This window comes from Triticum aestivum, chromosome 2A, assembly GCF_018294505.1.
Source record: "Triticum aestivum cultivar Chinese Spring chromosome 2A, IWGSC CS RefSeq v2.1, whole genome shotgun sequence".
Taxonomy (NCBI): Eukaryota; Viridiplantae; Streptophyta; class Magnoliopsida; order Poales; family Poaceae; genus Triticum; species Triticum aestivum.
This window is the reverse complement of record NC_057797.1, coordinates 371,628,023-371,640,589: the sequence shown is the minus strand read 5'-3', so window position 1 is coordinate 371,640,589 and position 12,567 is coordinate 371,628,023.

The following is a 12,567-nucleotide window of genomic DNA, read 5'->3' as shown; positions in this document are numbered from 1 at the left end:
TTGCCATGGTGTTGTTTTATGTGCAGAAAACAAATATTCTCGGAATGACCTGAAACTCCACGGAACATCTTAGAAAAAACAATAAAAAATCCTCGCCAAAGATGAAGACCAGGGGGCCCACACCCTTCTCACGAGGGTGGGCCCCCCCTAGGGCGCACCCCCTACCTCGTGGGGCCCCTGGAAACCCTCCGACGCCAACTCCAACTCTATATATTTGCTTTCGAAGAGAAAAAAATCAGAGAGAAGAAATCATCGCGTTTTACGATACGGAGCCGTCGCCAAGCCCTAAAACCTCTCAGGAGGGCTGATCTGGAGTCCGTTCGGGGCTCCGGAGAGGGGGATTCGTCGCTGTCGTCATCATCAACCATCCTCCATCACCAATTTCATGATGCTCACCGCCGTGTGTGAGTAATTGCATCGTAGGCTTGCTGGACGGTGATGGGTTGGATGAGTTTTATCATGTAATCGAGATAGTTTTGTTAGGGTTTGATCCCTAGTATCCATTATGTTCTGAGATTGATGTTGCTATGACTTTGCTATGCTTAATGCTTGTCACTAGGGCCCGAGTGCCATGATTTCAGATCTGAACCTATTATGTTTTCATGAATATATGTGAGTTCTTGATCCTATCTTGCAAGTCTATAGTCACCTACTATGTGTTATGATCCGGCAACCCCGAAGTGACAATAATCGGGACCACTCCCGGTGATGACCATAGTTTGAGGAGTTCATGTATTCACTATGTGCTAATGCTTTGTTCCGGTTCTCTATTAAAAGGAGGCCTTAATATCCCTTAGTTTCCAATAGGACCCCGCTGCCACGAGAGGGTAGGACAAAAGATGTCATGCAAGTTCTTTTCCATAAGCACGTATGACTATATACGGAATACATGCCTACATTACATTGATGAATTGGAGCTAGTTCTGTGTCACCCTATGTTATGACTGTTACATAATGAACCGCATCCGGTATAATTATCCATCCCTGATCCGGTGCCTACGAGTTTTCCATATACTGGTTCTCGCTTATTTACTTTCCCGCTGCTACTGTTACAATCACTACAACATACCAAAAACATTACTTTTGCTATCTTTACTTTTGTTGCTGCTACCGCCACTATCATATTACTTTGCTACTAAACACTTTGCTGCAGATACTAAGTTTCCAGGTGTGGTTGAATTGACAACTCAACTGCTAATACTTAAGAATATTCTTTGGCTCCCCTTGTGTCGAATCAATAAATTTGGGTTGAATACTCTATCCTCGAAAGCTGTTGCGATCCCCTATACTTGTGGGTTATCAGTGGCAGATTGCATAGTTCAGTCCACACAGACATCCTTCATGCAGGGTGGGAATATCCTAGACGGGAAAGTAATCCCGCACGAGACTGTGCATAAACTCCACCATACAAAGTTGAGCAGGGTGGTATTTAAGGTGGACTTCAAGAAGGGTTGTGACATTTTCAAATGGCCTTTTATCTAATAGACTCTAATAATGAAGGGCTTCTCTAAAAATGGCACACATGAGTCCATAGTTTCATGACTAAAGGTAATGTGGACATAAAAATCAATGATGACATTGCTCATTGCTTTCAAACAAAAAGTGACTATGACAAGGAGACTCAGTGTTCCCAATGTTATTTAACATTATGGGATGATATGCTAGTGAACATCTTAGAGTGCAAAAAGAATTCCAAGAAAATTTGCTGAGTGGTGCCACACCTGGTGGACGAAGGATTGTCCATTCTTCAATACACAGATGGTACAATTATTTTTATAAAGCATGGCTCAAAAAAGGCTAAGAACATGAAACTAGTGTTATCAGTGTCTCAGCAATTGTCGAGTCCTAAAATAAGCTTCCATACAAATGATTTATTTTGCTTTGGGAAAGCCAAGGGGGGTTATCATGTCCAAATTATTTGGTTGTAAGCAAGGCATGTTCGCACCTTGGTATTTGGTAATCCCAATACATTATCGTAGGTTCTCAAATGTTCATTAAAAATAATGTGTGTGAGCAGTTAGAGAAAACTATCTACTTGGAGGGGCAAGTTTCTGTCCGCTAGAAGGAGGCTCATACTTATCAACATTATGCTCAACAATAGGGTTTTTTACTGGCTCTCTTTTTTCTAAATTCCAAATGGGGTACTCCATAAGTTGGACTAGTTCAGGTCCATACTTACATGGCAAAGTGACAGTGAAAATAAAAAAGAAATATATACTAACTAAATGGAGTGTAAATTGACGTCCAAAAAGAGCAAGGTGGTCTTGGAATTCAAGGCCTCGAGGCCAAATTTGGATTTCTCGGTAAATGGCTTTTCAAGCTTCTAATTGGGGAGTGGGGTGTGGAAAAATAATAAGGACATCCCTACTAAAATAACACCCCCAGGACACGTGACCATGCCAACTCAAGTTTCAAAAACACAAGGACCAATGACTAGACTTTCACATGCTAACTCAAGTATCACAAACTTTCATTTCTAGGAACTATTCTAAGTGTTTATGATAATATGATGATGCCTAAGTGAGATGTATTTGTATTACTCATAAATGAAGGACCTAGCATGGACAAGCCGAACATGCACTGAAGTGTAATCAAGGATGGAGATGGCGTCAAGCATACAAGGAACAAGAAGGAAGTTGCAAGTGGAGATTCTGGGACTTTAAAGCCACCATGATGACAAGTGAAGACATGAAGAAATGTACAAGATGACACTTTATAATTCCGTTCATGGTAATCTATAGGTGTTGCGCTACTCAAATTTGGGCTATGTCAATACATTTTCAGAGTAAAAGACTATGTGTAGTTTTTAGACTCTTTATTTAGGGAAGAGATCAAACTTATCCCCTTAGAGCATTCAATTAGGTTTTGGTTTTGTTGGTTTGAGCACATTGTTAATGAAGTACTTCATCTTATATCCATAACTCATATTGCACCACGGAAATTATTGTTTGTTCTTTGGTTGCATACGTGGATTGATCTTCATAATCAGGTTGAATGTGTTTCTAACACCGTCAAAAAAACATACTAAGAGTTGGCTTAGCGATTGCTAAGGCAGACCGTCGAGTGAACGGTGTAGCCGGGTAATCAAAGTCAGCTCCAACGAAATCAATACTATCACATTGAAAGAGTAGTACACCCTTGTACAAAAAATATCTTCTGAAACAATTAGATGGGGTCGAAGGCTCTCTCCCATATTTACTGGAAGTCAATGGATACACACTTTTGGGTTGGTCTAACACAGTGAAGTAATATTTCTTTCACTTTGAATCTTTTTCTATTAAGAAAGATTCGTAGATTCATTTTTTGGAGGATATCTAGTTGAGCAATGTCACTCTCCGAAAACAATATCTAGCCCTGTACCATAATGTTTGGAATAAAGCGACGCAATTGCACAAGTGTTGGTGTTGGAGAACGTAGTAATTTCAAAAAAATTCCTACGCACATGCAAGATCATGGTGATGCATAGCAACGAGAGGGGAGAGTGTGATCTACGTACCCTTGTAGACCGACAGCGGAAGCGTTAGCACAACGCGGTTGATGTGGTCGTACGTCTTCACGGCCCGACCGATCAAGCACCGAAACTACGGCACCTCCGAGTTCTAGCACACATTCAGCTTGATGACAATCCCCGGACTCCGATCCAGCAAAGTGTCGGGGAAGAGTTCCGTCAGCACGACGGCGTGGTGACGATCTTGATGTACTACCGTCGCAGGGCTTCGCCTAAGCACCGCTACAATATTATCGAGGATTATGGTGGAAGGGGGCACCGCACACGGCTAAGAATATGATCACGTGGATCAACTTGTGTCTATGGGGTGCCCCTGCCTCCATATATAAAGGATCAAGGGGGGGTGCGGCCGGCCAGGAGGAGGGCGCGCCAGGAGGAGTCCTACTCCCACCGGGAGTAGGATTCCCCCCTTTCCTAGTTGGAATAGGATTCGGGAAGGGGGAAAGAGGAGAGAGAGAAGGAAGGGGGGGCGCCGCCCCCCTCTCCTTGTCCTATTCGGACTAGGGGGAGGGGCGCGCGGCCCAGCCCTGGCCACCTCTCCTCTCTTCCACTAAAGCCCACTAAGGCCCATATACCTCCCGGGGGGTTCCGGTAACCTCCCGGTACTCCGGTAAAATCCCGATTTCACCCGGAACACTTCTGATATCCAAATATAGGCTTCCAATATATCAATCTTTATGTCTCGACCATTTCGAGACTCCTCGTCATGTCTGTGATCATATCCGGGACTCTGAACAAACTTTGGTACATCAAAATGCATAAACTCATAATATAACTGTCATCAAAACCTTAAGCGTGCGGACCCTACGGGTTCGAGAACAATGTAGACATGAACGAGACACGTCTCCGGTCAATAACCAATAGCGGAACCTGGATGCTCATATTGGCTCCCACATATTCTACGAAGATCTTTATCGGTCAGACCGCATAACAACATACGTTGTTCCCTTTGTCATCGGTATGTTACTTGCCCGAGATTCGATCGTCGGTATCTCAATACCTAGTTCAATCTCGTTACCGGCAAGTCTCTTTACTCGTTTCGTAATACATCATCTTGCAACTAACTCATTAGTTGTAATGCTTGCAAGGCTTATGTGATGTGCATTACCGAGAGGGCCCAGAGATACCTCTCCGACAATCGGAGTGACAAATCCTAATTTCGAAATACGCCAACCCAACATGTACCTTTGGAGACACCTGTAGAGCTCCTTTATAATCACCCAGTTACGTTGTGACGTTTGGTAGCACACAAAGTGTTCCTCCGGCAAACGGGAGTTGCATAATCTCATAGTCATAGGAACATGTATAAGTCATGAAGAAAGCAATAGCAACATACTAAACGATCGGGTGCTAAGCTAATAGAATGGGTCATGTCAATCACATCATTCTCCTAATGATGTGATCCCATTAATCAAATGACAACACATGTCTATGGTTAGGAAACATAACCATCTTCGATTAACGAGCTAGTCAAGTAGAGGCATACTAGTGACGTTTGGTTTGTCTATGTATTCACACAAGTATTATGTTTCGGATAATACAATTCTAGCATGAATAATAAACATTTATCATGATATTAGGAAATAAAATAATAACATTATTATTGCCTCTAGGGCATATTTCCTTCAGTCTCCCACTTGCACTAGAGTCAATAATCTAGATTACACAGTAATGATTCTAACACCCATGGAGCTTTGGTGCTGATCATGTTTTGCTCATGGAAGAGGCTTAGTCAACGGGTCTGCTATATTAAGATCCGTATGTATCTTGCAAATCTCTATGTCTCCCACCTGGACTAGATCCCGGATGGAATTGAAGCGTCTCTTGATGTGCTTGGTTCTCTTGTGAAATCTGGATTCCTTTGCCAAGGCAATTGCACCAGTATTGTCACAAAAGATTTTCATTGGACGCGATGCACTAGGTATGACACCTAGATTGGATATGAACTCCTTCATCCAAACTCCTTCGTTTGCTGCTTCTGAAGCAGCTATGTACTCTGCTTCACATGTAGATCCCGCCACAACACTTTGTTTAGAACTGCACCAACTGACAGCTCCACTGTTTAATGTAAACACGTATCCGGTTTGCGATTTAGAATCGTTCGGATCAGTGTCAAAGCTTGCATCAACGTAACCTTTTACGATGAGCTCTTTGTCACCTCCATATATGAGAAACATATCCTTAGTCCTTTTCAGGTATTTCAGGATGTTCTTGACCGCTGTCCAGTGATCCACTCCTGGATTACTTTGGTACCTCCCTGCTAGACTTATAGCAAGACACACATCAGGTTTGGTACACAGCATTGCATACATGATAGAGCCTATGGCTGAAGCATAGGGAACATCTTTCATTTTCTCTATCTTCTGCATTGGTCGGGGATTGAGTCTTACTCAATTTCACACCTTGTAACACAGGCAAGAATCCTTTCTTTGCTTGATCCATTTTGAACTTCTTCAAAACTTTGTCAAGGTATGTGCTTTGTGAAAGTCCAATTAAGCGTCTTGATCTATCTCTATAGATCTTAATGCCCAATATGTAAGCAGCTTCACCGAGGTCTTTCATTGAAAAACTCTTATTCAAGTATCCTTTTATGCTATCCAGAAATTCTATATCATTTCCGATTAGCAATATGTCATCTACATATAATATCAGAAATGCTACAGAGCTCCCACTCACTTTCTTGTAAATGCAGGCTTCTCCAAAAGTCTGTACAAAACCAAATGCTTTGATCACACTATCAAAGCGTTTATTCCAACTCCGAGAGGCTTGCACTAGTCCATAAATGGATCGCTGGAGCTTGCACACTTTGTTAGCTCCCTTTGGATCGACAAAACCTTCCGGCTGCATCATATACAACTCTTCTTGCAGAAATCCATTCAGGAATGCAGTTTTGACATCCATTTGCCAAATTTCATAAGCATAAAATGCGGCAATTGCTAACATGATTCGGACAGACTTAAGCATCGCTACGTGTGAGAAGGTCTCATCGTAGTCAATCCCTTGAACTTGCCAAAAACCTTTTGCGACAAGTCGAGCTTTATAGACAGTAATATTACCGTCAGCGTCAGTCTTCTTCTTGAAGATCCATTTATTCTCAATTGCTTGTCGGTCATTGGGCAAGTCAACCAAAGACCATACTTTGTTCTCATACATGGATCCCATCTCAGATTTCATGGCTTCAAGCCATTTTGCGGAATCTGGGCTCACCATCGCTTCTTCATAGTTCGTAGGTTCATCATGATCTAGTAGCATGACTTCCAGAACAGGATTACCGTACCACTCTGGCGCGGATCTTACTCTGGTTGATCTACGAGGTTCAGTAGTATCTTGTTCTGAAGTTTCATGATCATTATCATTAGCTTCCTCACTAATTGGTGTAGGTGTCACAGAACTAGGTTTCTGTGATGTACAACTTTCCAATAAGGGAGCAGGTACAGTTACCTCGTCAAGTTCTACTTTCCTCCCACTCACTTCTTTCGAGAGAAACTCCTTCTCCAGAAAGTTTCCGAATTTAGCAACAAAAGTCTTGCCTTCGGATTTGTGATAGAAGGTGTATCCAATAGTTTCCTTTGGATATCCTATGAAGACACATTTATCCGATTTGGGTTCGAGCTTATCAGGTTGAAGCTTTTTCACATAAGCATCGCAGCCCCAAACTTTCAGAAACGACAACTTTGGTTTCTTGCCAAACCACAGTTCATAAGGCGTCATCTCAACGGATTTTGATGGTGCCCTATTTAACATGAATGCGGCCGTCTCTAGAGCGTATCCCCAAAACGATAGCGGTAAATCAGTAAGAGACATCATAGATCGCACCATATCTAGTAAAGTACGATTACGACGTTCGGACACACCATTACGCTGTGGTGTTCCGGGTGGCGTGAGTTGCGAAACTATTCCACATTGTTTCAAGTGTACACCAAAGTCGTAACTCAAATATTCTCCTCCACGATCAGATCATAGGAATTTTATTTTCTTGTTACGATGATTTTCAACTTCACTCTGAAATTCTTTGAACTTTTCAAACATTTCAGACTTGTGTTTCATTAAGTAGATATACCCATATCTGCTTAAGTCATCTATGAAGGTGAGAAAATAACGGTATCCGCCACGAGCCTCAACATTCATCGGACCACATACATCTGTACCGGAGAACGGTGTTTTTGTCATCTTACCCATAAGGCACGGCTCGCAAGTACCAAGTGATTCATAATCAAGTGGTTCCAAAAGCCCATCAGTATGGAGTTTCTTCATGCGCTTTACACCGATATGACCCAAACGGCAGTGCCACAAATAAGTTGCACTATCATTATCAACTCTGCATCTTTTGGCTTCAACACTATGAATATGTGTGTCACTACTATCGAGATTTAATAAGAATAGACCACTCTTTAAGGGTGCATGACCATAAAAGATATTACTCATATAAATAGAACAACCATTATTCTCAGTTTTAAATGAATAACCGTCTCGCATCAAACAAGATCCAGATATAATGTTCATACTTAATGCTGGCACCAAATAACAATTATTTAGGTCTAATACTAATCCCGAAGGTAGATGTAGAGGTAGCGTGCCGACTGCGATCACATCGACTTTGGAACCATTTCCCACGTGCATCGTCACCTCATCCTTAGCCAATCTTCGCTTAATCCGTAGTCCCTGCTTCGAGTTGCAAATATTAGCAACAGAACCAGTATCAAATACCCAGGTGCTACTGCGAGCATTAGTAAGGTACACATCAATAACATGTATATCACATATACCTTTGTTCACCTTGCCATCCTTCTTATCCGCCAAATACTTGGGGCAGTTCCGCTTCCAGTGACCAGTCTTCTTGTAGTAGAAGCACTCAGTTTCAGGCTTAGGTCCAGGTTTGGGTTTCTTCTCTTGAGTAGCAACTTGCTTGCTGTTCTTTTTGAAGTTCCCCTTCTTCTTCCCTTTGCCCTTTTTCTTGAAACTAGTGGTCTTGTTGACCATCAACACTTGATGCTCCTTCTTGATTTCTACCTCCGCAGCTTTCAGCATTGCGAAGAGCTCGAGAATAGTCTTATTCATCCCTTGCATATTATAGTTCATCACGAAGCTCTTGTAGCTTGGTGGCAGTGATTGGAGAATTCTGTCAATGACGCAATCATCTGGAAGATTAACTCCCAATTGAATCAAGTGATTATTATACCCAGACATTTTGAGTATATTCTCACTGACAGAACTATTCTCCTCCATCTTGCAGCTATAGAACTTATTGGAGACTTCCTATCTCTCAATACGGGCATTTGCTTGAAATATTAACTTCAACTCCTGGAACATCTCACATGCTCCATGACGTTCAAAACGTCGTTGAAGTCCCGATTCTAAGCCGTAAAGCATGGCACACTGAACTATCGAGTAGTCATCAGCTTTGCTCTGCCAGATGTTCATAACATCTGGTGTTGCTCCAGCAGCAGGCCTGGTACCCAGCGGTGCTTCCAGGACGTAATTCTTCTGTGCAGCAATGAGGATAATCCTCAAGTTACGGACCCAGTCCGTGTAATTGCTACCATCATCTTTCAACTTTGCTTTCTCAAGGAACGCATTAAAATTCAACGGAACAACAGCACGGGCCATCTATCTACAATCAAGCATAAACAAGCAAGATACTATCAGGTACTAAGTTTCATGATAAATTTAGGTTCAATTAATCATATTACTTAAAGAACTCCCACTTAGATAGACATCCCTCTAATCCTCTAAGTGATTACGTGATCCAAATCAACTAAACCATGTCCGATCATCACGTGAGATGGAGTAGTTTCATTGGTGAACATCACTATGTTGATCATATCTACTATATGATTCACGCTCGACCTTTCGGTCTCCGTGTTTCGAGGCCATATCTGTATATGCTTGGCTCGTCAAGTATAACCTGAGTATTCCGCATGTGCAACTGTTTTGCACCCGTTGTATTTGAACGTAGAGCTTATCACACCCGATCATCACGTGGTGTCTCAGCATGAAGAACTTTCACAACGGTGCATACTCAGGGAGAACACTTCTTGATAATTAGTGAGAGATCATCTTATAATGCTACCGTCAATCAAAGCAAGATAAGATGCATACAAGATAAACATCACATGCAATCAATATAAGTGATATGATATGGCCATCATCATCTTGTGCTTGTGATCTCCATCTTCGAAGCACCCTCGTGATCACCATTGTCACCGGCACGACACCTTGATCTCCATCGTAGCATCGTTGTCGTCTCGCCAATCTTATGCTTCCACGACTATCGCTACCGCTTAGTGATAAAGTAAAGCATTACAGCGCGATTGCATTGCATACAATAAAGCGACAACCATATGGCTCCTGCCAGTTGCCGATAACTCGGTTACAAAACATGATCATCTCATAGAATAAAATTTAGCATCATGTCTTGGCCATATCACATCACAACATGCCCTGCAAAAACAAGTTAGACGTCCTCTACTTTGTTGTTGCAAGTTTTACGTGGCTGCTACGGGCTTAAGCAAGAACCAATCTTACCTACGCATCAAAACCACAACGATAGTTTGTCAAGTTGGTGTTGTTTTAACCTTCGCAAGGACCGGGCGTAGCCACACTCGGTTCAACTAAAGTTGGAGAAACTGTCACCCGCTAGCCACCTTTGTGTAAAGCACGTCGGGAGAACTGGTCTCGCGTAAGCGTACACGTAATGTCGGTTCGGGCCACTTCGTCCAACAATACCGCCGAACCAAAGTATGACATGCTGGTAAGCAGTATGACTTATATCGCCCACAACTCACTTGTGTTCTACTCGTGCATATAACATCAACATATAAAACCTAGGCTCGGATGCCACTGTTGGGGAACGTAGTAATTTCAAAAAAAATCCTACGCACACGCAAGATCATGGTGATGCATAGCAACAAGAGGGGAGAGTGTGATCTACGTACCCTTGTAGACCGACAGCGGAAGCGTTAGCACAACGCGGTTGATGTAGTCGTACGTCTTCACGGCCCGACCGATCAAGCACTGAAACTACGGCACCTCCGAGTTCTAGCACACATTCAGCTTGATGACGATCCCCGGACTCTGATCCAGCAAAGTGTCGGGGAAGAGTTCCGTCAGCACGACGGCGTGGTGACGATCTTGATGTACTACCGTCGCAGGGCTTCGCCTAAGCACCGCTACAATATTATCGAGGATTATGGTGGAAGGGGGCACCGCACACGGCTAAGAATATGATCACGTGGATCAACTTGTGTCTATGGGGTGCCCCTGCCTCCATATATAAAGGATCAAGGGGGGGTGCGGCCGGCCAGGAGGAGGGCGCGCCAGGAGGAGTCCTACTCCCACCGGGAGTAGGATTCCCCCCCTTTCCTAGTTGGAATAGGATTCGGGAAGGGGGAAAGAGGAGAGAGAGAAGGAAGGGGGGGCGCCGCCCCCCTCTCCTTGTCCTATTCGGACTAGGGGAGGGGCGCGCGGCCCAGCCCTGGCCACCTCTCCTCTCTTCCACTAAAGCCCACTAAGGCCCATATACCTCCTGGGGGGTTCCGGTAACCTCCCGGTACTCCGGTAAAATCCCGATTTCACCCGGAACACTTCCGATATCCAAATATAGGCTTCCAATATATCAATCTTTATGTCTCGACCATTTCGAGACTCCTCGTCATGTCTGTGATCATATCCGGGACTCTGAACAAACTTTGGTACATCAAAATGCATAAACTCATAATATAACTGTCATCAAAACCTTAAGCATGCGGACCCTACGGGTTCGAGAACAATGTAGACATGAACGAGACACGTCTCCGGTCAATAACCAATAGCGGAACCTGGATGCTCATATTGGCTCCCACATATTCTACGAAGATCTTTATCGGTCAGACCACATAACAACATACGTTGTTCCCTTTGTCATCGGTATGTTACTTGCCCGAGATTTGATCATCGGTATCTCAATACCTAGTTCAATCTCGTTACCGTCAAGTCTCTTTACTCGTTTCGTAATACATCATCTTGCAACTAACTCATTAGTTGTAATGCTTGCAAGGCTTATGTGATGTGCATTACCGAGAGGGCCCAGAGATACCTCTCCGACAATCGGAGTGACAAATCCTAATCTCGAAATACGCCAACCCAACATGTACCTTTGGAGACACCTGTAGAGCTCCTTTATAATCACCCAGTTACGTTGTGACGTTTGGTAGCACACAAAGTGTTCCTCCGGCAAACGGGAGTTGCATAATCTCATAGTCATAGGAACATGTATAAGTCATGAAGAAAGCAATAGCAACATACTAAACGATCGGGTGCTAAGCTAATAGAATGGGTCATGTCAATCACATCATTCTCCTAATGATGTGACACATCATTCTCCTAATGATGTGATCCCATTAATCAAATGACAACACATGTCTATGGTTAGGAAACATAACCATCTTCGATTAACGAGCTAGTCAAGTAGAGGCATACTAGTTACGTTTGGTTTGTCTATGTATTCACACAAGTATTATGTTTCTGGATAATACAATTCTAGCATGAATAATAAACATTTATCATGATATAAGGAAATAAAATAATAACATTATTATTGCCTCTAGGGCATATTTCCTTCAGTTGGGTACGTCCCGAATCATGTGATGTTTCGGAAGGATTGGTTGGGCTTCGACTTGTGAGGTACAATTATCACCAGGGCACAATGTATTTCGCTGGACCCTGCATCGGAATGGAAGCTTCTCGATGGACTCTATATACCATACGTGTGTCCATTTTGATGCTCCAGTAATGCATAATAAATAAATTCGAAAAATGAAGATGCCCTTGCAAACCAAAAGAATCTATTGAAATACTGCAAACATGTGGCCCTAACTAAGGACAACTTAGCAAAGCCCAACTAGATTGAAAGTAGAAAAGTTTGCTTCTTCCAATTAAATGGAACAATCAAATATATTTTCTTTCAATGTGAGTTTACGCGTGGTCAGATAGGTCGCCTCTAACTTGTATCTGCCTCGTAGTGTTGCCAATATGTTGGCAGTTGGTTACCAAGCGTTGATCCAAGAATAGAATTCCCATCC